General features: G+C 49.2%; 1 long non-coding RNA gene across 2 annotated transcripts; it reads right to left on the reverse strand.

Moving 5' to 3' along the window:
- Positions 1-2,405: 2,405 nt before the first annotated feature.
- Positions 2,406-7,748, reverse strand: LOC143820153 (uncharacterized). Of its 2 annotated transcripts, none has more exons than XR_013225259.1 (4): positions 7,639-7,748; positions 6,006-6,077; positions 3,391-3,500; positions 2,406-2,715 (listed from the first exon to the last, which is right to left on the reverse strand). It is a non-coding gene; the product is annotated as an uncharacterized LOC143820153 (long non-coding RNA). The 2 variants fall into 2 exon arrangements; XR_013225260.1 differs by lacking the exon at positions 7,639-7,748 and adding an exon at positions 6,386-6,478.
- Positions 7,749-27,903: the final 20,155 nt, after the last annotated feature.

Raw genomic sequence — 27,903 nt, forward strand, 5'->3', positions numbered from 1 at the left:
GACAACATGGGTGCTTCCACATGAACGCGGCTTTGATCCACTTTGGTGGCCGGGGCCATTTCACACGGTGAAAGCCAGGGTCTGATCCAGCGAGGCGGCTCCTTCAGTGGGGGAGCATCTTTGCATGCTGACAGTCCCAAGTTCAGCCCCCGGCATGTCCAGTTCTTGCAGCAGATTATGTTTGGTGTAGTGGTTAGGAGTGCGGACTTCTAATCTGGCATGTCTGGTTCGATTCTGCGCTCCCCCACATGCAGCCAGCTGGGTGACCTTGGGCTAGTCACAGCACTGATAGAGCTGTTCTGACCGGGCAGTGATATCAGGGCGCTCTCAGCCTCACCCACCCCACAGGGTGTCTGTTGTGGGGAGAGGAAAGGGAAGGCGATTGTAAGCTGCTTTGAGACTCCTTCAGGTAGAGAAAAGCGGCATATAAGAACCAACTCTTCTTCTTCAGTAATATCAGGGCTCTCTCAGCCTCCCCTCCCTCACAGGGTGCTTGTTGTGGACAGAGGAATGGGAAGGTGACTGTAAGCCGCTTTGAGCCTCCTTCAGGTAGAGAAAAGTGGCATATAAGAACCAACTCTTCTTCCTCTTCTTATGTGAAAGGCGTCTGTCAGAGACCTCAGAGAGCTGCTGATGCTCTGAGTAGATAGTATCATCTTGGATGGTATTGGAATATGCAAGATCCGTAGTGTGCATATTTCTCCAGAATCTGAAGACTATCCTGCAGGGGGCATTGGAGGAGATGTGCATTTAGCATATTTAGATCAGGAACTGCCTGGTATTCTGCATATTATCTCTTCCAGTGTCCTGTTTCCCCCCCTGATATCTAGCCGATATCGTTCTACGCACAATTTAAAGCCATTACTGTGGTTCCCCTCTTCTGCTGCCAACAGGAACCTTTCCCTGCCCTCCTCCAAGGGATGTCCTTTCAGATACTTCAAGAGAGTGTCCATGTCCCCTCTGCACCTCCTCTTCTCCAGGCTGGACATTCCCAAGTCCTTCCGCCGTTCCACCTAGCACTTGGTCCCCAGGCCCCAGATCCTCCTTGTTGCTCTCCTCTGCCCCCTCTCCATTTTGTCCACCTCCTTGTTGAAATGAGGCTTCCAGAAATGCACACGAGCACTCGAGCACTCTGGTCAATGCAGTATACAGTGGGGCTACTTGTGATTTTGATGTGATGCCTCTGTAGATACAGCCCAAGACTGCATTTGCCCTTTTTTTTAACCACTGCATCATGCTGTCGCCTTCTATTTAGCTAACAATCCGCATGGACCCCAAGAAGGTGCTGACTCCGGCTTGGCTGCCTCGCCTGAAGAATTAATCTCTTCATCCTTCCACGCTGATCAGTCAGACTGCAGGCCGGATTTCCATCTCGACTCCTAGCTCCTCTCCAGCCTGCCAAGTTGGCTTGGGAGGGTTCCAAGGAACTATGCCAGTTCTTTAACTTCAGCATTTCCTGCGTGCTCCGTTGGTATGTGTAGGGGTTTTTTTTTGTAATTAATTGCTTTCTTGGCAATGGGACAAAGGCTATACAAATGCACCAGGTTTAAATCTGCAAGAGGACATGCACTTGGAAAGGGGCGAGAGAGAAAACCCAAGACTTGAGGAGAGCCCATAAGAACATGCAAAGTTCATTTCTTAAAACGTAGGCACCATAAGAATATAAGAGAGGCCCAAAACCCAGGGGCCCTCAGGAGGTCCACCAGTAGGGCCAGAATCCCTCCTTCTGTTGCCCCCCAAGCACCAAGAAGTCAGAGCATCACTGCTCCAAACAGAGTATTCCCTCTGTACCTACTGGCTAAGAGTCCCAGATGGACCTCTGCTCCATAGGTTTATCCATAAGAGCGTGAGGGAAGCCATGTTGGATCAGGCCAATGGTCCATCCAGTTGAACACTCTGTGTCATACAATGCTCAAACCCAGAGGCCATCAGGAAGTCCCTCACTGGGGCCAGAACTCCAGAAGTCTTCCCATGGTTTCCCCCAACTCACCAAGAACGGTGAGCATCACTGCCCCAGGTAGGAGAGATGGCGTCTTTGGAAATCTTCATAGCACTTCAAAGGGGAAGGTGGAGCTTTACGAAGGGCTATGGGGATGCCCTATTGCTATAGCAGTGCAGGAACAGTGAGGAAACGGTAGTCCATGAATAAATATGGCTTCTGGGAATGTAAGCCGAAGTGGCCATTTTCTCCAGGTGAACGAATCTCTGTCACCTGGAGATCAGATGTAGCCCTTGGAAACTTCCAGCCACTACCTAGAGGTTGGGAACTCTAGACTCTCTCTGTGGCCCTTTCGTGGGACCTGAGTTCAGAGGCCTCATGAGAAAAAAAGCAGAGCAAATACAGAAATGAGAAGATTGCTCCATTTTTTATACATTTCTCGGGGCTGATTGAAATATGATTGTCAAGTATGCGCAAAAGAAATTAAAATCGTCAAATGCAAGTGCCTATCTTTGTATCTGCATATTTTATAAAAAGCAATTCAATTATCCAGCTGTGAATTTCCAAACCGAGGTTTTCAAAGTTGGGATTTTTCAAAGTCTGCCAAGCCGTGTCCTGGCGGCGGGGACAGCTAATGCCGGATTATCTTCAAGAAGCAACTTCAACTTAATTTATTACAAGGACGGTATTCTATAAATGTGACTGGTTTACCGATCACATTTCATTTTGGGCTTTGCAAAATTGTACAGGACTAGAGTCAGCCTCCAGGTACCCATCTGAAAAAATGAAAACAGGAATAAAGCAAAAGAGGAGCAGCTATTAGAAAACAAAGGTTGATTTTTAAAGACGTTGACACTAGACTGGCCAATACTCTAAAGCGGGGGTAGTCAACCTGTGGTCCTCCAGATGCCCATGGACTACAATTCCCAGGAGCCCCTGCCAGCGTTCGCTGGCAGGGGCTCATGGGAATTGTAGTCCATGGACATCTGGAGGACCACAGGTTGACTACCCTTGCTCTAAAGTCCATCATAGTCAGGTGCCATAATGAACCAATCAGAACACGGCCCAGCCAAAAATGACTTCAAAAAATAACTTCAACACTCTGATTCTTTGCCCTCCCATCAGGTTTTCAGGGAGAATCCGATTAGTCCCTTCTGCATTTTGGCTTTGATGATGCTAAGAGGCCTGCGGGCTTTAAAGTCCATTTAGTAACGGGGGCAGGGGGGGCAAATTGTGACTCTCCAGAGGCCCATGGACTACCATTCCCATGAGCCCCTGCCAGTGCATGAGCCACATGGACGGGTGTTATAAAAATAAAATAAATACATAACTTAAAACCTACCCCCGCCCCTTCTTCTACCGTATCCTGTTTTAAAAATGGAGGTGGTGCCATTAGATGGAGGGCTATACAGGGTGTGAGAGAGCAGACTATTTGTGCAAATCTGATATACCTCCATTTGGACAGACACATTCGAACAATTCAGCGAATGATGAGCTCCCTGTTCATCGCTGAAAAGCAGGACACGAACCGAGCTGGAACGCTGCAGCCGATGGACGCTTCCTTGAAGTGAAGTGAAAGGTTTTCATTAGGGATTTGGAACTGGCCCAGAAAAGCAAGTTAGGGTTTTAAAAATCTCTTGGATTTATCCTTAACCCTGACACAGACACATAAACACTTGCATTTTCAGCCCGGGTTCTCCATCGCGGTGCTGGCGAAACTCCAGGAATAAGACAAGCCAGTGAGTAAACAAGCCTCACGAGGACACCGTGAGAAAGAGGCTTAAGTGGTCTTAAGCGAGCCGTCGGAAAGTAGCCTTGAACAAAGGATGAAGCGGCTCCTTTGTGGGCGTCAAGACCTGCATTTCCAGTCAGCTCGCTCACTATCTATCCCGGTTTCACCCCGTGAAAGCATAGAGCTGCAAATGTAATGTGGGAATGTGGCAGAGACCTCCCCTTGGGATCATACATGCGTACTCTGGAGGGCGCATGCCTCAGAGGGAGATTGTCGCCCCCTGTCTGGAATCTGGAGGAGGACAACCCCATTTCTGTTTCTCCGTAATGCGGCCCCTCTCAACCTTTTTACCATTGAGGAACCCCTGAAACATTCTTCAGACATCAAGAATCATAGAGTTGGGAGGGGCCACACAGGCCATCTAGTCCAACCCCCTGCTCAACGCAGGATCAGCCCAAAGCATCCTAAAGCATCCAAGAAAAGTGTGTATCCCAAGAAGGGGTACAATCATGCAGAATATGGTTGGGAAGCAGAGCTGTGGACACGGCCATGAATACATGGAGCTGAATACGGAGTCAGACCCTTGGTCCATCAAAGTTCGTATTGTCAACTCAGACAGGCAGCCGACGTTTCCCCCATCAGCTGCTGCCATGTCTTTCAACTGGAGTTAAAAGGGATTGAACATTGGACCTTCCACATGCCAATAGATGCTCCACCCCTGAGTCAAAGTCTTCTTCCTGCTGAGCTCCCTTCCCTCTCCAAACTCCACCCCCCCCCCAAATATAGTTGCCAGCTCTAAGTTGTGACATACCCATATACTTTGGGGGTGGAGCCGGGAGTGGGTGGGATTTGGGGTGGGGAGGGACCTCAGTCCACCCAGAGATGAGCTCTACTTCTGGGGGATCTCCAGGCCCCACCTGGAGGCTGGCATCCCTAGCTCTGGCTGGTAATCATGTACAATTTGCCATTAGCACTTTTCCTGGAGATTGCTTGCTGAAACCTGAACACTTTCATTTATTTAGATTTTTATACCGCCCTTCCCTACGGCTCTGGGCGGTTTCCATAAAACATATAGAACATTAACAATATAACAACAACAATATTAATTCTGGGGGGAAGAATTGCTTTGTCATTCCGTGCTATGAGGTTCTCAAAAAAAGCATGCCCGCAATTTGCATTTGTGCTGATGAAAATTTGCCTTCGTTAATTCAAAATCCACTCCGCAATTAAAAACACATGAATTAATTTAAGCTTGCGTCAGTGGAGCTTCCGAGGCGAGGCTGCCCAGCTCTTCCCCTCTCCTCCTCCTTCGACATTCGTGATGTGTGTTTTCTGACTCCGGGTTCGGTAATTAAAATCATGAAAAAGGTGCTTGACAAGCCGTAATTAAACCATCGATGCCTCTGGCCTGCTCGTTTCCCCTCCCTGATATCTGGACGGTCCATAATTTGACAGGTTAAATGCAGCGAGATTCATGAATGAATCAATACTTGCAGCATTTCAGGCTGGGCAGTTTGGATTGGAACGCCCTCGTTCAAAAACAGACCACTCTCTCACCCCGTTTTTTTGTTTGACTCAGATCCTGGCATCCTGACCTCCTGCTGCCAACTAGGAACTGGGGACAAACTGGACAATTTGGGGGCAGAGCCTGGGGAGGAGGGGATTTGGGGAAAGGAAGGGCCTCAACCTGGTAGAATGCTGGGGGTAGTCAAACTGCGGCCCTCCAGATGTCCATGGACTACAATTCCCAGGAGCCCCTGCCAGCGAATGCTGGCAGGGGCTCCTGGGAATTGTAGTCCATGGACATCTGGAGGGCCGCAGTTTGACTACCCCTGCTAGCGTCTATCCTCTGAAGAAGCCATTTTGTCCGGGGTTCCTGATCTATATCAGCTGGAGATCACATGTCATGCTAGGCAATCTCCAGGTCTCTCCTGGAGCCTGGTAACCTTATGCTAGACCCCTGACCTTTGCTCCTATGAATGCCTCCCTAAATTCCTAAAGCCCACCCTAACCCTCCCCTGGGGGTTCAATTTGTCAGGCACAAGACTGAGACTGTGACAGGTAGGGCTGCCAACTCTGGGTTGGAGATTTGGGTGTGGGGCTTTGGTCTGTGAAGGGGGCCCTCAGTAGGGTGTTGTGCCCTACAGGCCTCCCCTCCAATGCAGCCTCCCCCTCCTCCCCAAGAAACTGCAGATAAGCACTGGTTGCCCAACGGGGTTACGACTTGAGGAGCTTCATTTCTTTCTCCCCAAACAGGTTTAGGGATCCCGTCTGTCCACTCCTAGTTTGGCTTCTGGGCAGAGACATTAAGGAAACATTTCCTGTGAACGGCACCTGGTTTGTGGTCCCTTCAGAACAGTCTGAGAGGCTTCAAGATGGTTTTCAGTCCAAAGCGCTCCCCACACCCTGCAAAGAAAAAAGATGTCAGCTTTTCTCCTTTTCCTGCTGAACTCACAAGTGGTTAAAGCAGGCAGAGAGGCAGGTGGGCTGCGTCTATCCAGGGCTGTTTGCAATGCCCTCTGGAGTTCAGCATCTGATCAACCAGCTAAATAAATTCAGGTAATGCGATGAGTGCTAACCGCAAATCTTTCATCTGAAATCATGGAGGCCAAAAGTGGCAGCAAAGTGGCATGTTTGTTTGTTTTGGAATTTATATTCCACCCTATCTTCACAAACTCAAGGCATCATGCTATTAATAGGGTGCCAATACTCACCTGCTTACCTCTTCTGCTGGACGTCTTTGGGCACTGGGATAATGGTTGAGACAGAGGAGATGAAGGTCATGTCTCTCTACCTGTCCACCGGTCTGACCACCTGCATGCCATCCATCCTTCCATTCATGCATCTATCCAAACATCTGTCCATCTATCTATACCTCTCTACCTCTTGTCCTCTCTCACTCCATCCATCCACCCCCTTCAAATCACAGGCTAGTGGCTCAGTGCTCTGCTGCAAAAGAAGAGGGGCCATACTGATGTGTTATCACCAGTTTAAGAGACAAAAAAAAGTCCTTGTGTTTTTAAATGACATCTCCCTCTCCTCACGAGCTAATAACAAAGCAGGAGACCAAAAACAACTGGAGATTGAAGGGTTACTGTAACTTATTTGCACGGCCCCAAGTCAAATAGAGGGTGCCCATGGGCATCTGATGGATTGAAAAAGACGAGAGACTTTCTTGTCGTCTTGGTGAGGCTGAAGGCTTTTTTTGTTTTGTCTTGCTCTGGCTGGCTTGCAGGGAATTGTGCTGCTTCTGGGCATCATTGTTAAGGTTTCTTTCTTTTTTCCTTCTTGGTTGTCAGCTGCTGGTGGTCTGTTTTGCAGGCTAGTTTAGCTGATTTCTCCCTTTTGCTTGATTCCATTGGCTCCTGAGAAGACTGTGGTTTTTTTTCCCTTTGAGTATTGCACACTGTTATGTGGACAATACTCTCTAATAATAGCTGTTTTTTTTATACCCTGCTTCTCCCTTCCTGAAGGAGTCCCAAGTGGCTTTCTCTTGTTCTCCCCACAACAGACACCCTGTGAGTGAAGTAAGTAGGATTGAGAAAGCTCTGAGAGAACTGCTCTGCAAGAACAGTTCTAAGAGAACTGTGATTAACCCAGGGCTGCCCAGCTGGCTGCATGTGGAGAAGCGGAGAATCAAACCCAATTCTTCAGAGTCTGGCTCCTCTTAACCACAACACCAGACTAGCTCTCCCCCCTTCTGAAAACCCACCAAGTGTTGATCTCCTCCTTGTGCTCTTCTGTTCTTTTCTTTCTGCTCTTTTTTGTTTCCATGTAAAGGCTCCCAATTAATATATCATCATATTAACAGCAAATATCGGGGATGGAGTAACTCAAAAGACTTTAATACTGTGGCAAAAAAATGCCAAATGTTCGTAGAAAAGGTGTTTGGGGTTCTTTTGGGGGTATTTTTTTGCGGTGAGAAAACTTCCAGTCAATGTTGTATAAACATAAAATGTACACTCACACCTCTTTGTCAGAGAGACCTCCTGGAAAAGGAGAGATGGGTCTTATCTGTCTTAGCAGAAAAGGAATACAAATGAGGCCATTCCTCCTTCTGACACCTCTTCCTGCACGGAGCAAATTCGGAATGCTAATTGAGGAGCAGCCCGTCTTCCGGCTCATAAATACAATTAGGCTTGAATGTTATTTTGCATTCCTCCGTTGCTCTTTGGGAGATTGTAATTCTCGCGGCAAACCCTCGTCTTTCGATAAGATTGCCGGCTTCTCATCTGGGATGTTTACCTGTCAGTCTCAGGAGCCCTTGGATCTAGATGCGACGGAGGAGATGCTAATGCGGAGAAGGGATGCTTTGGAGGGGATCACACAGGAATGCGTGAAGCGGAGTACTGCCTACTCAGACTGGCAGTAGCTTCCCGGGGTCCTGGGCAGCGGACTTTCATATGACCTCCTGCCAAGCTCCTCTAACCAGATACAAACCTGAGATGTCCTGCACGCCAAGCAGAGGCTCTCTAACACTGAAGCCATTTCTGCACAGGAGCAAACCCCGCACTGGCGTTCCTAATGTATCAAAGAACGCGGACATTTCCACACAAAATTTTGCCTCCTTGGGAGTAAGTCCCTATTCGTTCACCTTATAGCAAGCAACCACCACATTTAGTAAAAATATTTTTAATGAAACCTTTTTCATAAATGCTCATAACGACATCTTTCAATGTTTTTTTCAGAGTTTTTTAACCGCCTAGCCAAGCTCTAATGCAATATTATTTTACTATATAAGTGCATTTTGAAGGACTGGATCACTGCGGAAGATGCTTCCGATTGAAACACCTCTGGTCTTTCTTCCTCGTTCTGCAGATTGTGTTAGGCAGTATAGAATGGAGATGTTATCAGTGTATTTCACTTTTATTATGCGCGCCTAATTATAATAAACAATCATTTTTTAAAGAAACTTTTTTTTGCAGCTCAACTTTTAGCTGCCTAGCTAACTGTCTAACCGAGCAACCTTCGGGAGGCCATCAGACAGGAAGTGGGCTCAGAGGAGCAGGAAGTCTCCAATTGGGCCAATCAGGGCACAGGCGGAGATTATTTGAAAAGTCCCAGATCTGAACATGCTTAACTACACATCTCCCAGAAGGCCCCCTGTATAAAGTGACCATAATTTTCCCACTGAAAGGCAGGACACACTGCGGCAGCGGCAGGCCCTCCCCACCCCCTCCCCAGCGAGTTCAGTGGTGGTGGCCCCGCCTCCCCAGCTCACCTCTGACGCAGGGCTACCGCCCTGTTCCGGAGCACGGGCGCCTGTGCGGGGGGAATAAAACTTTTATTCCATATTGCTTGCAAAATGATTGGGTTCATATTGATTGACTTCATAACTCTATATCTGCCTTTCTGGAATTAAAGGGGAAGTACAGCCTGAACACAGGGGAGTTTTCGGATGGGGGGAGGAAGAGGCTAAAACAAGGGAATCCAGAAGGTGGCAAATGGATCCCCCAAACGGCTGGCATTCACCCCCAGGCCCCTCTCCCCTATTCACTGCTGGGGGCAGCAGTGGGGAGAAGGGTGGCAGGGCCCACCTGCTGGTGGGGGTGGCTGCCTGAGCCAGGCAAGAGCGACAGCACCACCATGCCGCCCTGGAGAGCCCCTGGACTGGGCGAGGGGCGCGTGCACCGACTTTAGGAGGTTGCGCAGAGGAGCATGTGTTCAGAAAGAGTCTTTGTGGTTCTCAAGCCCCACGCCAGAATGCGGGAGCCCCCGACCATGGCTATTCCAGAGAGGCATGTCATAACGGTTCTGTTTATCTCCCCGGAAGCTGAAACACTTTCCTAACTGGCTAGATTTACTGAATTCTTGGGGAGGGCCGGTTGTTCCCACCCTCTCCCCTGAAAATTGTCCCGTCACCCAAGCCTGTGAATTATCACCAGCGTGGGGGCCTCCTGAACCCAGACTGCTTGTTTTTTTTTAATTTATAATTAATAAATAGGGACAATTGGGGAACGGGACCCGGGGCAGATGCCAAAAAAGGCGGGTCCGTCCCACCAAAGGGGGCACATCTGGTCACCTTACCCCTGTAAGATGTCCTTCATACGCTCTTAAATCATGCATGCAACAGATCATGTGGATTCTAACCCATCTGCCATCTCCACTCAGCCAGCCAGCTTGAAAAATCTGGGCCTTATTTTTACAATGATAACTTGAAATGGCAACAAGGACAACTTGAAATACAGCTCCGTGTGTTCCTTTTTAGCTCAATAACCTATAAAGATGTCATCTCCTCCCATAAAACTAGCATCCACTTTATTTCCGTCATATCTCAAAACAACCTGTGAAAATATAGGTAACTGCCTTGCTGAGACGAGCTACCCAGAGGTTTCCCGGGGAGATACGGACGCTGTTGGCACATTTGGTCGAAAGGTCCCATCAGAGAGATCATTTTGAAGATAGCAATGAGTTTCTAGCTTTTACAGATTATTGCTTCAGCACCCAAGACCTATTAACAGAAAGACAGTCGTGTCTTTGAAACCTGCAATGAATATTTGAAACCGAATTTTGGAACTGGACCTTGGAAGACGGCACAGCACAACTCTTGTGGGGTTGCTATCAGGAGATACTTGAGGATAATCCTGCCTTGAGTATGGGGTTGGACTAGATGCCCTCTATGACCATTCCAGCTCTATGGTTCTATAAAAGTTAGTGTGGGCAGTGGTATCCGAGAGAAAGAGAGAAACCTCTCCCAAAGTTGGCCAAGGTGAACTAGGGCTTGCAGATCTGAAGCAGCCTGTCCCGCTGCAGAAATATAAAAGTTCCTTTTGACGTTGCAGTGCATAGCTGTACCTCCTGCAAATGTCTTAGATTAACTGCTGGGTCAATAGTTTTATTATGATGTTGATCTGCCTGCAAGACCCCACAGGTAATCCTGCTGGTATTGCAAATATCTGTAGCTGCAGGGTGAATAAAACAACCGTCCCTCTCTGGCTGCAATCTGGAGCAACGATGCCCGTGCATGATAACCAGTTTGTCTTTATGAATATTCAGCGGGCCTTATCGGCGGCCGCCACCTCTCCAGTGACTTCCAATTGCCAATTATACGTTTCAGCAGTATATTAACCAGGCAGCTCTGGAAGGAGTTGTGATGGGAGGAGAATTCCTTTGCACGGCCCGCTCTGTTTTGGCAGGGACCCCAAGGGCTCGACAGCCGTGCTCAGACTTCACTGCAAATGGACAGGAAGGGGACGGTCATCACACCCTCCGTTTGCAAAGGAATGAGCAACGACAACGAAACCCGAATGCAAAATTAGAGGCGGTTGTGCTGCCAATGCTAGAATTCAAGCTCATCCAATTACACAGATGGGCTAGCTGTTTGGGAAAGACAAAAGGAAGTTCTTAATCTTTTTACTGATTACAGTATTTATCTTGCTTTTCAGCCAACGGCTGAACCCTCAATGGAACATTAGAGGAGCCCTGCTGGATCAGAGTCCAGCATCTAGTCCAACATCCTGTCTCCCACAGTGGCCAACTGGTTCCTCTGGAAGTTCAGCAACAGGGCAGAGAGGCCGAGGACATAAGAAGAGCCTTGGTGGATCAGACCATCTAGTCCAGCCTCCTGTCTCACACAGGGGCAAACCAGTTCTTCTGGAGGACCAACAACAGGGCAGAGAGGCTGAGGCCTTCAAAAGAACTTGATAACAGCCCTGCTGGATCAGACCAGAGAAGGTCCATCTAGGCCAGCCTCCCGCCTCACCCAGGGGCCAGCCAGTTCCTCTGGAGGGCCAACAACAGAGCAGAGAGGCCAAGGCCTTCCTAAGAACATCAGAAGAGCCCTGCTAGATCAGACCAGGGGTCCATCCAGTCCAGCCTCCTGTCTCACACAGGGGCCAACCAGTTCCTCTGGAAGTTCAGTAAAAGGGCAGAGAGACCAAGGCCTCCCCCTCATAAGAACAGCCTTGCCGGATAAAACTAATGCTCCATGTAGGCCAGCCTCCTGCCCCACACACTGGCCAGTTAGTTCCTCTGGAGGTCCAATAATGGGGCGTAGAGGCTGAGGCCTTTCCCTGATGTTGTCTCCTGGCTCTGGTTTAGGGCCTCTGAATGTGGAGATCCCCAACAGCCATTGATATACTTTTCTTCCATGAACTCATCTCATCCCCTTTTCAAATTGTTTATTCCTGCGGCCATCATGATACCCCCCCCCCGGCTACGAATTCCACATTTTAAATTAGAGATCCCCAACCTGTGGGCCGTGGACCACATGTGGACCTTCGACTAATTGGAGGTGGGCCTGAAGGACACCTTCTCTCCCCCCGCCCCGGCCCTTTACTTCATCCCCCCGGCCCTTTACAACACACTTCGGGTGTCATTGTCTCCCATCACTCCCAGATGGGACTATCTCGTTGCAGAGAAACAAGCTCAGGGTTCCCATTGATTTGTCATTGTCATGAGTTAAAATTTCCATGAAAATAAAATGTTCCTTATGTTCATTGTTGTGGCGTGTCTGTCTCTTATTTTGAAGGGATGTTTAAACATTACCATAGCAATCAGAGAGCGTTAGGGCAGTGGTTGAGAGTAGAGGAGTAAACTACCCCCCTCAGTAAAAGGCGTTGAGTGGTCCCCAGTGATAAAAAGGTTGGGGACCACTGTTTTAAATCACTCTCAGTGTAAAATAGTAAAGGGAGAACCTGATGGTCCCAGACCTCCCCCACTGGAACGATTTCTGGTCATGGGAAAGTTTATTTCCTGGATTGAGGGATTTGGGGGTACTAATCACTAAGATTAGGAATGCTGATCTCCAAGCGGGGTTTGGGAATATCCCAGAATTATAGCTCACCTGGGTTGCCACCTCTGGGTTGCCTGATACCTGGAGATTTTGGGTGTAGACTGGGGGTTTCTGGTTGGGTCTGGTAGGGTTTCCTGAATGGTGGGGGTTCATTAATTTTTAATATATATATTTTAAAATGTGTTACATATTTATTGGTTCCACAACCAAATATAACAACCGAACAAGATAATCTGGCCAGAATTCTTCCAAGATGAGTTTAGGGAGAGGGAGTTAATGCTATTGGTTTAGGGTATCATCTAATCTATCTAATGCCTCATGCGCCTTCCTTGTGCTAAGTGGAGTCTTCCCGTCTCCCCACCAGGCCTTGTGACTCACCCTCTCATCTTCCCCACAAGACAGGATGCCCCCCTGTCCCTCTGGATCAGGCTCCTAATCTCATCTCCGCTGTGTCTGCCTCAAGAGCCTCGGAGACAAAATAATTAATTACAATTGAGGAAAAGAAAGCAAACAAGAAGAACTCATTTCACACAGTAAATGAAAACAAAGCCAAAAGCTGATCAGCAATTAGCTACGTGGCATCCTGCGAGAATCCCTTGCTACGCTCAACAAATTGATTTGCTGATGTTTTCCTCTTGTGTTTTCCGAGCTGTTGAAGGTGTGTTACGAGCGGCAGCTGGGGAAAACTTGGGGGCTCCTTAGGAGTTAGTCAGGAATTTCTTCAAGGAGAAGCAGGATATCGGTAGACAAGTTCTTCCTTAACGCTGTCGGTCTTCTCATACACCCTGTGGCCCCAGGAAACTAGGAGGAGGCTCTAGAAAAAGGGGTCAGCAACGTTTTTGATCCTGCAAGCACTTTGGCACGCTGGTATGGCATGGCGGCCGCAGCTGCCATAGCGTCGCTTCAGTCCCACAGCAAAGATCCTTGTGTCATGAGGGGCTGCAGCTGCACAGCCAAGAAATCTCCAGTGGGCACCAAGAAGCCTGACTAAGCCCCACCAGCCTGCTAAAAATGCTTTGTGGGCACCAAGAAAGGCATTGGTGAGCACTGTCCTGTGTCATTCCGCATCGCCCCACATTTTATTGTCCTTCTGGGAAACCCGGGTCCCATACCGGGTCAAAAAAATCTATATATGTGTGGCCAGAGGGTTTTGACGCTATACCCTCGCTAATTGAATCTCTGTCTCGTACGTGTCATAAGCAGCTGTTTTGTCCGTTTCCATTCGTATGTGGCACTTAACCGGGATTGCCGGTCGACTTCTCCTGATCTGCTCGGCAAACGGGTGACACAAGAGACGGTGCAGCTTAGCCCAGTAAGTGAGACTCTCCAGTGAACAAAGCTGTCCTGCCAGCCGTGGCAGACCGTGACACTTTGGAAGTGGACCACCAACAGCTGGGACGGTGTTCATGCATGCGTCCTCTTTCTCTCCATGACTGGAGCATGGTTGATTGGAGTGGTCCCAGACCACAGATGGGCACGGTGCAATTTGGGAATGCTTCCCCTATCAAACGTTCTCATAAAAATACTTAAGAGAGCGGACTGCAGTTTGCAGTGGTCGATTCTTCCATATCTGATCAGCTTTAGATTTGTGGCATGGAGGCGACCGAGGACCATATGCGTTCTGTATTTGACTGTCCGAGAACCAAATACATTAAGAAATGATTGCTGACCGTTTGGGGTACAGTGAAATCTGAATATTCGACCTTGTTATCAGATACTGACCCCTTTATTTCTAACAGAGTTGCCCTATTGGCTCTTGCAGCTAAGAAAATGAGGTCTAACAATGTAAACAAACGGTGCCATCCTGATCATTTTTAACTCTGACTCTGTATCAGTCAGTTCTAGTCCTGTTGATTTCAGAATTTAAGTTCTTATCTTATTTTATGTTTTCTATGCTCCTTAGATTTGATAGGATGGTTAATGGCTAATACAACAAAACGTATCTGTTATTGTCATACTTAAGAGAACCAGCTTGGTAGAGTCAGTGGTTAAGACCAACGGCCTCTAATCTGGAGAACCGGGTTCAATCCCCCACAGGCTGCCAGGTGGGTGACCGGGGCTGTCACAGTTCTCTTAGAGCTCTTTCAGCCTCACCTCCCTCACTGGGTGTCTGTGGTGCGGAGAAAATGGGAAAGGTGAGACATGAGAGGCCTGCTTGGTGCCCTCACGCCAGTGCGCAGTTCTCTCCAAACTCTCTCAGCCCCATCTACCACACAGGGTCTCTGTTGTGAAGAGAGGGAGGAAAGGCAAGGTAAGCTGCTTTGAGACACCTTTGGGCAGTAGAAAGTGGAGTACAAGAAGACCAAGGAGCGGTGGTGGGCAAAAGTCAGCAGGACTCCCTCTCCTCCCCCATGTGAAGGTCAGCCTGGCCTCTGTCTCTAACTACCTCTGCAGCTAGCTAACATTTGTTTTCTTTCAGATTTTACAAACCCGTCTCCTCTCCTGCTGCTTCCCCCCAGCATGATCGTTCTTGTAATCGATCTCGTAGTCCTTTCTTTCAGCATTTCACCTTTGTTTCCCAGTATCCACACAGCCTGGTTTTTAATCCATCTCTTTTGTTTCGGTCTTGTTTGAATGCAAGCCTACAGGCAGGGGGCTGTACAAGAATCTATGCTGCCCTTGCCAGAGATAAAGATACTATCTCCTAGGCCCCTTTTTCGGCCTTGGCGCGGGCCTGGTGGAACGTTCTGCCCGAGTGCTGCAGGACCTACGGAAATTCTGCAGGGCTTGCAAGTCAGAGCTGTTCCACCAGGGCTGTGGTTGAGGCCTAACAAGCACTGACATCCAATCTCTTAGCTCTGTCTGCATCTGCACCCGCCAATTGGTTCTCTTGGGGAAATTACACCATGCCCTCCCCAATTCCGGACTAGGATTTTATGGGCAATATTAGAGATTAGAGATGATTTATTCTGAATTTTAATTATATTAGGTTTTAGACCAGGGATAGTCAAACTGCGGCCCTCCAGATGTCCATGGACTACAATTCCCATGAGCCCCTGCCAGCATTCGCTGGCAGGGGCTCATGGGAATTGTAGTCCATGGACATCTGGAGGGCTGCAGTTTTGACTACCCATGTTTTAAACTATATTTTATTATTTCGTGTAATTTAAATATCTTGTAATCTGCCCTGAGTTGACTGAGACAAGGCGGAATAGAATTCTAATTAATAATAACAACAATAATAATCAAGTAGTCCTGAGAATCAGGACTACTTGATTATGACAACAATACTGGGGATGGAATACCCCCATGAGGGGGAGTCAGCTCAGAAACCTGCATGCTCGTTTTCCATGCGTGATCAGTGAAGCCGATGTGGTTGTCAGCAAGGAGGTTTTATGTACCTAGAGGGCAGAACCTGGGTGTGAAAGTCTTCCTCTTTGACCCACAAGAACCCTCCTGCTGCAGGAGGCCAGAAGAATTATTAGTAACCGATAAGTTAAAGGAACTAGGCCACAGGTCTCGGGCTAGCCCCATTTCCAGAGAGAGCAGGAGCTGAAGATGAGTCTCCAGGAGTTCAAAAATATACCCTCTCCCAGGGCTGGCTTCAGCATACCCTCAAGTAGGTTTGCCAGGCCCCCCCTCCCTGGGCATTGGTGCAAAATGGGGGGGGGGAGCGGGTGTAGGGTTCTGGAGATTTGGGAATGGAGACTGGGGACAACGGAGAACTTTGTGGGCTACGATGTAACGGAGTCTGCCCCTTAGGCTTGCCAGCTTGGGTTGGGAAATTGCTGGACATTTTTGCAGGTGTCCATATATAGTCTGAGTAGTGCCTTTCGCTAAGCACAGAGAGCATGGCCAAACCGTGTTCTTTTTTTTTTGAGATTTCAGATGGGCGAGTGGCCCAAAGAGACACCCCCGCTCATTACTGCCCTGGCAATCTCTTGCCGGAACTAATTGCTTGGATAAGGACTAATTTTTATGGCAGAATCCTGGACAATCTTCTCATTCTGCAGAGCTTATTAACTGTCCTCCCCCTCCCTCCCTCCCTCCCATATTGGCTGTGTCAGCTCGGCTCTGCTTCTAGGGGCAGAGACCAGCTGGAGTTAGGGGTTTATCTCTCTCTGGGCATTCGGCTGTTCTTTGGCCCCTGGCCTGGGGGATGAACTATTGCAGACCTGAACGGCCCCCTCAGACAAGATGGATTGCACAGAAATGGGCATCACCAGCGTGGGGTAATGCTCAAAGAGCAGCATGCTGTAATCTGGAGAACCGGGTTTGATTCCCGACTCCCCCACATGCCACCTTGGGCCGGTCACAGTGCTGTTCATGCAGAGGAGTTCTACTAGAGCTCTCTCAGCTCCCATCTACCGACCAAACAGGGTGTCTGTTGTGGGGAGCGGAAGGGAAGGGTATTTGTAATTTGGGACTCCTTTGGGTAGGGGAAAGCTCTTCTTCTGGGCCAGTCAGTTCTCTTAGAGCTCCCCTCGTAAACGGAGGTGGGAATGCTCCTTACATGCCAAAGAGAGCTGGCAACTAAGCCGAAATATACAAATCCGGAACATTTTGCACTTTGATTTCGACAAAGCGAAATAAATAGATTAACTCGTGTACGCAGGATTTAGTTTTTTGGTACCAAATATTTGTAAAAGCTTCGTTTGGGCTCAGAAGGGTTATTCTCGGGGGATAATGAATGTTAAAATGTTTGCAGTTTCTTAGAGCACCTTTAATTCCACCCCCCACCAGTCATCAATATTCATTAGGTTGCCTAGAAGTAAGCCTATTTCTCAGTCAATTCAATTAGCTACCAGTTACGAAGGGCCGCTACCCCTTATGATCTATTCTAATTGGAGTTGCTTTGAAGTCGCTTTATTTCATTGGAATTTCTGGGAGGGGGATGGGAATAACTTTCTGGGCCAGCGTAGAAAAGTATATTATCAATAGCTAGGGGCAGTCAAACTGTGGCCCTCCAGATGTCCATGGACTACAATTCCCAGGAGCCCCCTGCCAGCGAACGCTGGCAGGGGGCTCCTGGGAATTGTAGTCCATGGACATCTGGAGGGCTGCAGTTTGACTACCCCTGAGCTATGCATTCACTACCTAGCATCCCTGACATGTCCTTCTAAGGTGTGTGTGTGTGTGTTTCATGATACAGGTTACAGAGAGGTGACAAGCAGAACTTTTCCTTCCTGTCCCCAAATGCTAGAACTCAAGGGCATCCAATGAAGCTGATGGGCAGTAGGTTCGGGACGGCCAAAAAGACATACTACTTTAAACAGAGAGTGATCAAAATGTGCGATTGGTTGCTAGAAGACCTAGTGATGGTCACAGGAATAAGCAGCTTTAAATGGGGATTAGAGAGATTCATGGAGGATAAATCTGTCAATGGCTGAGGGGAACCTCCACATCCACAGGCACTAATCCTCTGAATCCCAGAGCCAGGAGGCAACATCAGGAGATGGTGTTGGCCTCTCTACCCGGTGGCTGGTCTTCCAGAGGAACTGGTTGGCCATTGTGTGAGACAGGAGGCTGGACGAGATGTTCTTAAGATGTCCTTGGCCTCTATGGGCCTTTTTAAGCCTAGCTCATTGCACAAGCAGCCAGCCTAGTGCAGGAACCAGAGAAGAGCTCCTAAAATGACTGTGGTCAAAAAAGGGTTGAAAATGGCGGGATCGAAGCAGTTAAACAGGACAAAATGAGCAGGACAAAAAGAGCCTTCCCAGACTTATATCAGCTGAATATATCAATTGAATTATTTTCGCATCATGATGAGAACCAGATTAGATTTAGTTGAAGGTGGAGTGAAAGTTGGTGGAAGGAATATTAACCAGTCGAGTTATGCAGACAACCCTGCATTGTTGACAGAAAATAGTGGAGACTTGAAACTGATGAAGGTGAAAGCAGAAGGTATCAAAGCTGCATGTCAAGAAGACAAAAGTGTTGACTGCTGGGGAATGACAACAAAGCAATAATGGCTGCTGGGGAATGACACCAATGCAATGGTGACTGCTGGGGAATGACAACAAAGCAATAATGGCTGCTGGGGAATGACACCAAAGGCTGATGATGAAGAAACGGAAATTGTTCAAAATTTTCTATCACTTGGCTCTATCATCAACTGAAAGGGTGACTATACCCAAGAAATCATGAGGACCGAGGAGGGCCAGGAAGGAGCCAGAAAAGTTCCTTAAGTGTAAGGACACATTGCTGATAACCAAGAGCAAGGATGTAGCATTGGAAGGAACTTTGGTGCACTCCAGCATGGCTGTTCTTATGTTCTGGAGCTCTGAAACCTTCCACACCTCCTCTCCCCACCGCCGTTTCGAAGTGAAAATATTAGAAGAGAAGAAGAAGAGCAGGGGTTGTTTTTATACACCGCTTTTTACTACCTGAAGGAGTCCCAAAGTGGCTTATAAGCACCTTTCCCTTCCTCTCCCTACAACAGACTTTGTGTGGTTGGTGGGGCTGAGAAAGCTCTGAGAGAACTGCTCTGTGTGTGAGAGAACTGGAACTGGCCCATGCTGGCTGCATGTGTCGGTGTGGGGAACCAAACCCAGTTCTCCAGATCAGCGTTTGCTTCTCCTACACCGGGCTAGAAAGTACCTTCAGCTCTACTCTATAGAACTACTACCTTGTCGAGCAGATGGAGGGCTGAGTTTTCCTTAGGGTTGTTGACTTCAGGTTGGGTTTGAGGAGGGGACAGTCCTTATCAGGGTATGATGCTATAGAGCTTGTTGTTGTTAGGTGCGAAGTCGTGTCCGATCCATCGCGACCCCCTGGACAATGATCCTCCAGGCCTTCCTGTCCTCTACCATTCCCCGGAGTCCATTTAAGTTTGCACCTACTGCTTCAGTGACTCCATCCAGCCACCTCATTCTTTGTCATCCCCTTCTTCTTTTGCCGTTAGTCGCTCCCAGCATTAGGCTCTTCTCCAGGGAGTCCTTCCTTCTCACACTATAGAGCAGGGGTGGCCAAACTCTGGCTTTCCAGATATCCATGGACTACAATTCCCATGAGCCCTTCCCAGCACTGGCAAGGCGTCACGGGAATTGTAGTCCATGGACATCTGGGGAGACCCAGTTTGACTGTCCCTGCCATAGAGTTCGCCCTCAAAAGCAACCATTTCTCCAGGGGATCTGGCCAGTTGTAATTCCGGAAGGTATCCAGTCCCTCACTGGAGGTTGGCAACCCAGTTCCTAGACTTTTCTGCATCCAACCTTCCCCTTTGGGGGCAGAGAAGGTCACCAAATCTTTGGGCCTCTCTCTTGCTTCCCAGCGGTGTCTGGCTAGTAAACAGCTTTAGCAGGAAATCCTTCCGCTCTGCTCCACAGTTATAAATTACCTTCTGTTTACAGGAGAGTGTCTTTTTATTAAAAACTGAGTCTGAGCTGTCTATGATCTACACGCATTTTCATTCGGTGTTGACTCATGGATGTTTTATAGTGAAAATTCCCCATAATGGCTCTTTCTGGGGCGATGCTGCGTCAGTCTCTTGATGGAAGGCCCAAAAGAGCCCATTTCCTTCCTCTTCCTTCTTGCAGGAAGAAAAGACCAAGCAAAACTTGGCCGTTCGTTTCTCCCCAAGCTCTTAGCTTTCCCTGCCAAGTCAAAAGGCAACGAGACGGTTGTCATTCTGGGAGACCCCCAGTCCCCCACCCCAGGAGCTTGGCAACTGTGCACAGCCTCCCGAAAAATGCTGCAGGGACAAGGAGAGGGCTCGTGGGAATTGTAGTCCATGGACATCTGGAGGGCCGCAGTTTGACTACCCCTGGAATGATGGCCACAGCCTTCCAGGGGAATGCTGCCTTTTGACAGAGTTACTTGTGACTTCTCGTAGGGCGTTATGGTTCAAACAGTCCATCAGACTGACAGCAGATAGACAGCGCTAGAGCGGTCGCCGTGCTGAAGGAGCTCACCAAATTGTTCCGTTCCCAGCCTGAATAACTACAGAAGGCAACCCAAAGGCCAGGAGATTCTGGCTGTGAGGGGAGAAATCCCAGGCGATTTGGGAGGGGGCAAGGAAGAGCTGGGGAAAGTGGTCAGATGTAATAATAGGTGATCTCCAGCTAATGCCTGGAGGCTGGCAACTGTATTAGTAGCAGGCCCATTCTCCATCAACTACTGCGGTTGCTAGTTGAATTCCGGATCAAGCTAACAGTGCAGGTAATTACCTTTAAGGCTATGTGCAGTCAGGGCCCAGTGTACCTGAGGGATGGCCTCCCTGCCTATGCCCCTCAAAGACCTCTACGCTCCGCTGCCACTAACCGGCTAATGGTCCTTGGCCCCAAAGAAGTCCGCCTGGCCTCGACCAGGGCCAGAGCCTTCTCTGTCCCGGCCCCCACCTGACGGAACGAGCTCCTGGAGGAGATCAGGGCCCTGACGGAGCTAAAACAGTTCCGCAGGGGCTGCAAAAGGGAGCTCTTCCGCCAGGAATTTGGCTGAGACCGAGCGATACCAGCAACACCTACAGGGCCCCTGCCCCCTCCCTCCTAAAATATCCACCCATGTGTTCTTCTCTGGACCTGCTTGCATCGTTATGGTCCGTCAACTGTTATAGTCTTAATGTCAATATCATTGTTGCTATTATGAAAAGCTAACCTCCGTGTACCGTTTTCCGCGTTTTATGTAAACCGCCCTGAGTGGCTTCAATAAATAAATCCTGCAGCTGTGAGTCCCATGTGTTGCTTATTTCTAACCGTGTAAGCTAGGGTTGCTGAGCCCCTAGAGCTGGGGTTCTCAACCTGGGGGTCGCGACCCCTAGGGTGGTCGATCGACCATTTTCCCAGGGGTCGCTGAGGCCGCTGCAGCTACCATACCACCACACCACCGCCACTGCAGTGGCCTCAGAGACCCGAAGGGGGTCGTGGCATTAGAGTGGGGCAGGACTAACCGGGAGCAGCAGGGACAGCCAGCTTTTGTACAGTGCCAGGTCTACATCACTGCCCACATGACCCGGAAGTGAAGACATCACTTCTAGGATGACACTCTGGTATTTGGGCAGAAACGATATGGTAAGTTTGGCTTCAACCATAGAGCTTTTGCCCAAATACCAGAGTGCCACCCTGACACCCCAGAACTGATCTCATCACTTCTGGGGAATATGGGTGCCAAGGCTGGATCTCTGTTTCTTTCTGGGTGAATTCCTCCTGCTAGATAGCTGATTGGTGCAGGGGAGGTGGAGCCAGGGGGCAGGAGACCCCCACCTTCGTCAGGGGATTGGGCAACCTTCATATCAACATGCTGTGATGTCTTGGTTTGCAGGGAAATGGCTTGTTTTCTTCTAAGGAAATGGACTTAAAAAAAATAAAGAAACATACCCCAAAGGAATCGCCTCCTCTTTGGGCACATCACTTTGTGGCCCAGGAACTTTGCTCCTCCCGGGAGTACAAAACGATCAAAATGAGCCAGAGAGGCCCAGAAAGGACCTCAGCCTTTGCTGACTCATCACTGATAGCCCCAAGAGGGACCCATGATGGGGCAGTGAGTCAGCGGAGAAAGGCTTGCTTTGAGGGGCCTGGGAGGCATTCATGAAATTTTCAACATTTGGCTTCGCTTGATTACCCTGAACGCACAAAGAGTCTACGGGGCCAAAGAAGGACGCTGGATAACCAAGAGGCCGGCGGGCGGGGGGGGGGGGGGTGTGTTTCTCGAAGCAGGGCCCAGGAGCATGGAAATCTTGCATTTTTAAGGGCTTGTTTGGTGTCAGCGGAGTTTGAATATACAAAGGGGTGCAGCACTGACCGCTTAAAGTATCAAGCAGTTTTACTAAGAAGAGAAAGCAAGTTGCAAGTAAAAGTGGAGAGAGAGAGAGACCTAACGGTCTAACTGACTAACGTTCCGGAAGGGAAAGGGGAGGAAGTGCTCAAAGGAGCAGGAAGTCTCCAAGTGCACCAATCAGGACACAGGAAGAGATGTTTTGAAAGCACCAGGAAGTTTCTGATCTGAACATTCTGTTTATCTCCTCTGATGTCCCCTGTAGGGCAGGGGTAGTCAACCTGTGGTCCTCCAGATATCCATGGACTACAATTCCCATGAGCCCCTGCCAGCGTTCGCTGGCAGGGGCTCATGGGAATTGTAGACCATGAACATCTGGAGGACCACAGGTTGACTACCCCTGCTGTAGGGTATTCTTCTTCTGCTCTTGAATCATGCACATAACAGATCTTACATGTTCCAACTGTTGTCAAATGAAACACTCTATGGGTTGCAAACGTAAATCCTTGATAATTTGATAATCCCTTGCAATAACCCGGCCATGACAGTTTTGGAGATCAAGACTGCCATGTTGGCATGAAATTCGGACATTCTTGTCCTTATTTGGGGATGGGAGCTGCCGTAAAGTCACAGCCAATTGATGGTGATTCCTGAAGGATTGTCAAGGCAAGAGATATTCAGAGGTGGTTTGCCATGGCCTGCCTCTCAGGTGGGATCTTGGACCTCCTTGGTAGTCCCCCATCCAAAGACCAACTAGGGCTGACCTGGCTTAGCTTCACATCTTAACAGGACAGAGGGGCCTTCCTCTGTTAAAACATTAGAAGGGTCCTGGATTAGCCCACTGGTCCATCTAGTCCAGCCTCCTGTGGCCAGCCAATTCCTCTGGATGACCAGCAACGTGGCATAGAGGCCGAGGCCTTCATAAGAGCATCAGAAGAGCCCTGCTGGATCAGACCACAGATTCATCTAGTCCAGCCTCCTGTCTCATACAGGGACCCATCAGTTTTTCTGGAGGGCCAACAGCAGGGCAGAGAGGCCGAGGCCTTCAAAAGAACATAAGAGGATCCTTGCTGGATCAGGCCCGTGGTCCATCCATTCCAGCGTCATATCTCACGCATTGGCCCATAAGTTCCTCTGGAGGGTATCCGTTTACGTACCCCATAGATTGAACATTATGCTATCAATAGATCACATGTATTCCAAAGAATGTTATGCCGTCTTTGTATCCCGTGCTGTTGTCAAAGGAATCAAGAGAGCATATACGGTTCTCCCACTCGATACACTCGTCTATATTTTGGCAAAGTTGTGTTTTAGGAACAGGATCAGCTCCGCATTGCCAGTTTCCTCCTTAAAAACAGAACCAGGTTTAAAATGTCAGTGTTTCCCCCAGGCCTTTCTGGCCACAAATTCAAAAGGCATCTTTTCTTTGAAGGATTAGTCTTCTCTCTAGCACTTGATGGGGGGAAATTCCCAGCTCATTTTGAGCTTGTTAGCTAAATTGGGTTCGCCCTCGCTGGGAAAGTTCACGTCAATCTGCAAGAGGAGCCCTGGTCCACCGCCTGCCTCGATCGGAGGCCTCCTGTGTCACTCAAGGCAGTCAGGGATTGCCACTCCTCCCGCCAGGTCCCCTCCCTCGGCCTCTTGCCCGGGAGAGCAAGTGAGGAGCGCCAATGATGGCCAGGGTGGGCTGGAGGAGGTGGGCCATGGGTGCCCTTCGGGATTTCTTTTTAAAAGGAAGGAAGAAGGAAGAAGGGAGAGGGAGGGAGGGAGGGGAAGGAAGGAAGGGAGAGAGAGAGAAAGAGAGGGGAGGAGGAGGAGGGGAGGGGAGGGGAGGGGAGGGGAAGGGAGGGAAAGGAAAGAAAAGGAAGGGAGGAAGGAAGGAAGGAAGGAAGGGAGAGAGGGGAGGAGGGGGAGGGAGAGGGGAGGGGAGGGGAAGGGAAAGGAAGGAAAGAAGGGAGGGGAGGGAAAGGGAGGGAGGGAGGGGAGGGAGAGGGGAGGGGAAGGGAAAAGAAGGAAAGAAGGGGAGGGGAGGGAAAGGAAGGGAGGCAGGGAGGGAGGGGGAGAGGGAGGGGAGGGAGAGGGGAGGGGAAAGAAGGAAAGAAGGGAGGGGGAGGGGAGGGGGAGGGGAGGGGAAGGGAAAAGAAGGAAAGAAGGGAGGGGGAGGGGAGGGGAGGGGAGGGAAAGGGAGGGAGGGAGGGAGGGAGGGAGGGAGAGGGAGGGAGGGAGGGGAAGGGAAAAGAAGGAAAGAAGGGAGGGGGAGGGGAGGGGGAGGGGAGGGGGAGGGGAGGGGAAGGGAAAAGAAGGAAAGAAGGGAGGGGGAGGGGAGGGGAGGGGAGGGAAAGGGAGGGAGGGAGGGAGGGAGAGGGAGGGAGGGAGGGGAAGGGAAAAGAAGGAAAGAAGGGAGGGGGAGGGGAGGGGGAGGGGAGGGGAAGGGAAAAGAAGGAAAGAAGGGAGGGGGAGGGGAGGGGAGGGGAGGGAAAGGGAGGGAGGGAGGGAGGGAGAGGGAGGGAGGGAGGGGAAGGGAAAAGAAGGAAAGAAGGGAGGGGGAGGGGAGGGGGAGGGGAGGGGAAGGGAAAAGAAGGAAAGAAGGGAGGGGGAGGGGAGGGGAGGGGAGGGAAAGGGAGGGAGGGAGGGAGGGAGAGGGAGGGAGGGAGGGGAAGGGAAAAGAAGGAAAGAAGGGAGGGGGAGGGGAGGGAAAGGGAGGGAGGGAGGGGGAGGGGGAGGGAGGGAGGAAAGAAGGGAGAGAGGGAGGGAGAGGGGAGAGGAAGGGAGGAGAGGGATGGGGAGGGCAATCCGAACTACCTGAAGGCATGTGTTGCTGTTTCCTGCAATATTTGCATTGCTGAGGGAAAGGCAATAGAAATCCCAAATGAATATTTCTAGCTTCTTATTGCTCAAGGGAGGCAGATGCTGTCTCTGCCAAAGTGGCCTCGTTCCCAGTTTCCTCCCCCTGATCCGAGACCTTCCTCATCTCGAGGCAGGTTTTTTAAAGGATCTGACCCAACTCACCTCCGTGATGGAGGGGCGGGGGGGGGGGGGAGGAATCTCTCTCCTGCTGTCCCTCCTGCAACAGGGAGTCCTGCTGGGTGCTTGAAGGGGTCATGGGCAATTTGAAGAAGTTATGATTTATTTAAGGAAGGTGTTCATTAGAACGAGATAAAAGCTTCCTAAGAGCTGAGGCAGCCTGGAGGGAGCTGTGCTTTATTCCGTAGCCTGCTGTCCTGGCTGATGGCTGCTCTCTCCTCTGCAATCCGGAGCCTGTGAGTGGGCAGAGCTTCCTTCCCTGGTTCATTGCACCCAGTCTGAAAGAATAATCCCCATTTTGGCCCTGGAAAGTGGCAGTGTCTGGCGTTGCCAACCCTGGGTGGGGAAATACCTGGAGATTTTGGAGGAGGCGTTATCTTGGGGAGGAGAGAGGGGGTAGGATATCATAGAATCCACCTCCCAAACCAGGGAGTAGCTGGAGATCGCCTGAGATTACAACAGATCTCCAGGGGCCATAGATCAGTTCACCTGGCCAAAATGACTGCTTTAGAAGAAGAAGAAGAGCTCGAGTTTTGTAGCCTGCTGTTTACCACCCAAAGGTCACCCAACTTGCTGCGTGTGGAGGAATCGAACCCAGTCCTCCAGATTACAGCACAGCGCTCTTAGCCACTCCACCAAGCTGGCTCTCTGAACTCTTCTCAGATTCCCACTGTCCCACCGTTCCTTCCCTGAGTCTCCCGATGAGATCGGTGGAGGGCAGCTTTCAAATGACAAGCATCAAGTGAGCATGCAGCAGCTGCGCAAAGGACCAACCTCTGCAGGAGCGTTCCCTGGATCAGCATCAAAGCGTGAAGCAGGGCAGCTGGGAATTATTTCAGTGATGATAAACAGTTCATAAAGCTGGTGCAGGTCTGTGCGTAGTGTTGCAGGCATGGATCTCGGAAGGCTTGCGTTCAAATCCCTCTTCATCCACAAAAGATTCTCGCTAATTCTGAACCTAATGTCTCTTTTGTTTATTTTAGAGCTTCTGTACCACCCTTCATGAGGTGTGACACTGATTAAAAAACAAAACAGCTTGATTAAGAAGAGAAACAACTTTGCAAGAGAGCAGAGAGAGAATCCCAACTGCTTAACTGTTGTTCTTCTGGAGGAAGTCAGGACAAAGATGTGCATTTAACACAGTTAGGTTTGGAACGTCCTGATATTTCCCCAATAGTCTCCTCCTGTGTCCTGATTGGCTCAGCTGGGGACTTCTTGCTCCTCTGAACACACTTCCTTCCTGATTGCCTCCAGAATGGACCGCACGAAGACAACAGAACAGTTATAGAGTTAGTTAGGTCTCCCCCCCCCCTTTCTATACAAAACTGTTTCTCTTCTAAATAAAAGCATTTTATTCTTTTAAGCAACCTGGTGCTTCACCCTCATGGCATATTTCTGCCAAGACTTCATACCGAGTAGATGGACTAGATTACCGCATAGAGGATTATGGAAGCCATTCCCAGGCTGCTGTATGTACATAGGTGATTTTAGGATTACCATTTATCAGGTGGTACCAGGAAATCTCCTGGAATTGCAATTTCAAGTGGGTAGCCGTGTTGGTCTGAAGTAGCACAACAAAAACAGAGTCCAGGAGCACCTTTAAGCCCAACCAAGATTGATTCAATTGAATCAGTCTTGGTTGGGCTTAAAGGTGCTCCTGGATTCTGTTTTTGTTGTCCAGATTGCAAAGATCAGTTCCTCTGGAGGAAATGGTTGCTTTGGGGGGTGAACTCCGTAGCAATACCCTTCACTGAGACCCCACCCCGCCCCAAATCCCACCCATTTCTGGCTCCACCCCCAAAGTCATCAGATATTTCTCAACTTGGAGTTGGAAGCCCTAGTTCTTTTCCTTGAGTCGCACAGTTTAGAAGAAGTTTCCCAAATTCTTGGCCAAGTTCTCAACAGCTTTGGAACGGCGCTCGCCATCATTTCTCATTCTGGGCTGACGGGAGGGGCAACGTTGAAAACGGAAAGACACAGATAAATAATAAATGTTTGTAATACATAATTAAGCTGAAGGCCCATTAGTTTTAATTAAAAATATAAAAAAGCCCCTCTCTCCTGTTGCTCTCTACGTGCTCGACTCCTTAGGAAAAGTAATTACAAGATATTAATTATCCCCTTAGAGATGAGTTCTTCATGCAAAGTGCTCAGGTATTTTCAAACTAAACTGGAATGCCTCAGCATTATATAAGCGGGGCGGGGGGGGGGGAGGATCAGTGGAAAACTCATCAGTTTGTCTTGGCAGTTATTTTGGGAGCCTGAGAAGGGACAGGGGCACCGTCTTCCAAACCCAAATTCCCTGATCTCAGACTCACTTCCTGGTGCTGGATCCCCATCGACTTCCTTCAATGAACACGTGTGACCTATTAGCAAAAGCATCAGTAATCTTATTTTTTATTCATATTTTTATCTATTTATATTTATATACCGCTGCTCTCAGATGTCTCGCGGTGGTTTACAAAATCAGTAAAAATACAGTCAAATCCGCTGAAATACCCCTTAATACAGAGAGAACTCATGAAGTTCTAACTCACTAACCCCGCCCATCTCTCTCTGAGGAAACCATTTGGAGGGTAGTATATAAATATAATAAATAAATAAATAAAGTTTCCCAAAGCAAAGATGCGTTTTAAAAACCCTTAGGTTATTGTGTTACAATGCTGCTGACCAAGACTCCTTTTTAAATACTTTTTAATACTTAGAAACAGCATTGTAACACGAACACCTCTTCTTTTTTTAAAGGCAGATTTTTGGAAAAGAGAGAGGGGAACTGAGGGAGGGGGAGGAGAATGGCGATGAGCAAAGGGGCATGCACAAACA

This window comes from Paroedura picta, chromosome 11 (genome assembly GCF_049243985.1).
Source record: "Paroedura picta isolate Pp20150507F chromosome 11, Ppicta_v3.0, whole genome shotgun sequence".
Taxonomy (NCBI): domain Eukaryota; kingdom Metazoa; phylum Chordata; class Lepidosauria; order Squamata; family Gekkonidae; genus Paroedura; species Paroedura picta.